The following is a 4,375-nucleotide window of genomic DNA, read 5'->3' as shown; positions in this document are numbered from 1 at the left end:
ATGATGTAAACTTTCGCTGATATCTCTGTCAATACTTGTAGTAGACTGCTAATTTTTTTTTTATTGTAGAGTGTAGGCTTTTCCAAGTTCAGGAATACTTTAACGTTATCAATCCAATTAATATTCTTGAAATATTCCGGTCGAAAATTAAGCGTAAAACACGTTTTAAGTTGTAATGTGGATGTAAACTTTTGCTGATATCTTGGTAAACATTAGTCGTACACTGCTAATTTTTTTATTTTAGAGTGTAGGCTTTTCCAAGTTCAGAAAGACTTTAACGTTATCAATCTGATTTATTTTTTTGGGAGATATGGTGGAACTCGGAATAGTGATTCAAACATTCCCGTCGGAAATTAAGCTCAAAACATGTTTTCAGTTACAATGTGGATGGAAACTTTTGCTGATATCTCGGTAAATATTAGTCGTACACTACTAATTTTTTTTCATTTTAGAGTGTAGGCTTTTCTGAGTTCAGAAAGACTTTAACTTCATCGATCCGATTTATTTTTTTGGAGATATGGTGGAACTCGCAATATGTTCAATGCTGCTGATAAAGGCGACACCCTATCGCAGAGTTTAGATGTTTTAAGAAATGCCGGAATAAATCGATATAGTTTAACAGCTCATGATGACACTGTGGAAAATGGAAACTTCCTGTCCTCATTTTATACTGTTGTGATGAGCCTGATTATTATTCATTATGACAAGGTGAGTGATAACAATAAACCATACCAGTTCATGAATCCTAAAGCACAGTACAACTTAAGAGGCTATCATCAGTCTCTTCCGTGTGAATGGGCCAGAGATGAAATGGACTTCTTTTTATGGGAAACGTATCTTGACCAAGCAGTATAAGTATGTTTTTCCTGTCATTTCTCCCCTTGGCAGCTAGAGTAAGATTCGTTCTCACATTCCAGGCCTGATGTTCCTTTATATTCCGCCAGTTGACATGGGAACACAGGTCAAGTATTTACAAGCATTATAGAAGCTCCTTCTTAAATATGTCCTTTTGTCATTAGGGTTTCTTGTACACCTCCCTACAAAAGGGAAAGTTTCTTATTTAACGTCTTCCTAGCAGTGTAAAAGCTGCTACAAGGAAAGAATCTCCAAATATAAATTCCTTGCTTCTCTTTCTTTTGTTACCCTGGGCCATCTCATAGAATTTTCAAGTGCAGTTTCTGGTTTCGGACAAGTCTGTGAAGTATAAATATTGTAACACGCGTATTACTGAATTTTTTTCCTTGTCCACTAGTTTAAATCAACTTTTCATCAGTGGTATAATAGAATCATCACATCTCAATGTTCTGTCATTATTAATTTAATTTGTCTCTTATAGGTTACTCGAAACGTCGCAAGTCAGACTGATGGGATTTGTGATAGATGACCTAGGCCCCAGGATGTAGGGGAAGCGGCAAGAGATTTTTTAACGATGGCACTAACATTAACTGCCGGACTGGAGCCCCAAGTGCTGTCCCCTCTTTTCCATTAATAACCATGTTCTGGACTGGTTATCCAAGCCAGAAAGACAGAGGTACTTGTATGAAGTTGACAGGATGAAACATAATTAACGTTGTCTATGGCAGTGATATCTGAACTAAATGTAGCCATACGCAGGAAATATCAAGGCTCGAGAATATTTGTGCGAACCAAGGCGTTCAGAGCATCGCACCCGTGAAAATGGCATTTTCACTTGATTTTATAAAATATACGATCTCAATACATGACAGATCACGTAGTCTGCTGCCTTATCACATCATGTGTGGGAACACACAACTTTACAGTGACAGGATAGTGTGTTCCGTCATTGTATTGTCCTTACAAAGGCAGCACTCCTCTGGACATTTCTGTTCGAAACCTTGTCAAATAATTTCTCTTGTCAACTTTCAAATTTCTTTTTGCAGGTTGCTGTCCCGAATAATTTTCATTTTATTTGCAAGTGTCCAGTAAGTGATCACAGAAGAGCAATCAGCCCTATGGCAGCAAATTTAACTTACTATCTAAAGTCTGCGCAGTTCTCAGACAAGTTATGTCTGTAGGAAAGTGGCTAACATCGAACGAGGGTCGTCAGAAGTTAAACAACTGTCTGGCGATTGTGGTGCAAGGCTTGGGAGAAGAAGGAAAGGGCACACGTTTCACATAAATGTGGGCCATTGCTCTCATGGCAACTTTAAAGGTAATCGAGGGTCGTCTATAGCTAGTCCAGGCGAATTTTAGCACTTTCCTTGTTAGTTCTTTCTTGTGCGAAATCAAGCCCACATACTAAGGTTCCATTCTTTACTATTGCAAAAAACTTTTAGTGTCCTTTACTCTTCTTGCTAACGTATGCACTGTATAAATTAGTTTTCGAATGTTGCATTGATACTGTGATGCTGTTTTTGTTCAACAGATGCAGAAGCGAACAACAGCAGTTTCAGAGGAGGCAATCATTAATTTTTTCATGAACGTTATTGTGCCCCATGTAATGAGATTTCAGAAACCTTCATGCAAAGTACGGAGTAGCTACACCATCTAGCCAGCCGTCCTCTCAGGGAAAAGAACATTTTATGAGTCGCCTGGTAGCTAAGGTCGAGTCTGTTGCAGAGAAATCACTAAAAGAGCAGGTATATAAATCTTTGGGTTTGATGGGCGTTATATCCCCTTCCAGGCATCTTTCCTGAAATTGCTCCCCTCTTATGGCGATCACTGCCTCCTGACTGCCATCTGCGGATAATCTTGAGGTCTTGCAATCCGTTCTTAAAAACTGAAGGTTCAGTAAAGTGTATTTTGGTTAACATAGTTTCAACTTGATAATCATTATTTATAGCTTTATTCGTGTCGACTTCTGTCTCATATTCTTTCGATAGCTCGCATATTGAGCCTAAAAATTCATTAGACCAGAAGAACGTTTTTCTTCTAAAATTAACCTTTGCATACTTAGATAATCAATGCAATTTTTTAGAACAAGCGAACCCTTCAGATTCGCATTTTTTTGTAAGGAAATTTGGTAATATTAATTGTAATAATTAGGTTCCCGGTCCACAAAGTCCCCTACTCTTAAATCCGGTTTTTTCGAAAATTTGTAAAAAATCACCAGTTGGGTTTCTGAAGCTGAAACTTTCAGCATTTGTAGCTTTAAAGCTTCTCTTTCGAATGAGATGTGTGAATTTTCCGGGGAATTTTGTATTTTCTTGTTTTTTAACTTCACAAGCTAAAAGTGTCAGGAAACCACCCAAAAATGGGGAATTGGACAGGAAAAACCCTAAAATCCTGAGGTTTTCGGAATTTTAAGTTGTCTTCTGTACTGAGCAACACCTTGGTAATACCCCGGGATAACCCCGTATTTTCTAAAGCTCGTTTTTCGAATTTTGACAAAAGTCCAGAAAAGTTGCAAGTCTTGTACTAGACACAAATTCAGAAAAGTCGGTTTCATTTCTGTGACACCTAGAAATCATTTTTTAATTGTAATATCTCCTCAGTAATAAGAGGTAAAGCTTAAAAAAAAAAACTATAGAGTTGTATACATGAACGAGAACAACATGCCAAAAGATTGGGTTTCGTTATTTTAAACTTATAAAAATAAAATTATCTTTGTCTTTCCAGTGGTTCTGAAAATGATGTCAGGAAATCAGCCATGAGTTTGACGTTGAAAAACACTTTCATGTTCGGCTTTTGGACTTGTTGCTTATACTAACGTAGGCAAAACATCTTAAGAAACAAACTGGCAAATTTTGTAGTGCTAACCTCCTACTTATAGCCTTTTATTAACGTTTAAATACAAAAATTGTAGGGAAATCACCCATAATCGACCTTTTTCGTACATTGTTTTGTAAAGGCTAGAACACCTTGAAAACGTATTTCACGTCGATAAATTAGTTTTGGTAGAAAGTTTGATGTCCTGTTAACAAAGTGGTGTGGTTTTTTTGTGCTCTTGATGGCGTCATTTCTAAGAAATTTAAACTCTTAGTTAACTACAAAAATCGTGCCAGTTGCAACTGTCAAACCTTACAAACTTCAAAAATTTGTTAAAAATTCAAATGAATTGCTTTTGAGACATTTTTATTGTTTTTGTATTGATCAAAGACTAGTTTAGTAGTTCTGAAATTTTCAAATTGATATCTAGACAGCATGGCTCCTTTTGGAATGTCTAAACTTAGCTAATTTTATGTCCTTCAAAAACCCAACTTTTTCTTGCCAAGCACCAGAAAACCACCTTTGATTCAAACACCTCAATCTTCTTAAAACTATAACCTTACGCAAAACCGTTTTCACACAGAATTAACAATGTATCAAAGCATAGGCTGCTGAAAAGGTACATAAAAAAAAAAGAGAAAAATACAAAGAGTTACATCAATATGAATAACGGGAAGACTAAGCAAAATGTTTGACTAGTGCTCTT

At 36.5% G+C, this 4,375-nt stretch overlaps 1 long non-coding RNA gene across 1 annotated transcript; it reads left to right on the top strand.

The window, feature by feature from the left end:
* The first annotated feature begins 1,399 nt into the window (after positions 1-1,399).
* On the top strand, positions 1,400-2,594 carry LOC146465145 (uncharacterized). The gene is made up of 3 exons (XR_014868344.1): positions 1,400-1,531; positions 1,902-2,173; positions 2,387-2,594. It is a non-coding gene; the product is annotated as an uncharacterized LOC146465145 (long non-coding RNA).
* Positions 2,595-4,375: the final 1,781 nt, after the last annotated feature.

Source organism: Pavona decussata, unplaced genomic scaffold, assembly GCF_977016875.1.
Source record: "Pavona decussata unplaced genomic scaffold, jaPavDecu1.1 SCAFFOLD_156, whole genome shotgun sequence".
Classification (NCBI taxonomy): Eukaryota; Metazoa; Cnidaria; class Anthozoa; order Scleractinia; family Agariciidae; genus Pavona; species Pavona decussata.
This window is presented reverse-complemented; position numbering and strand designations above follow the sequence as displayed.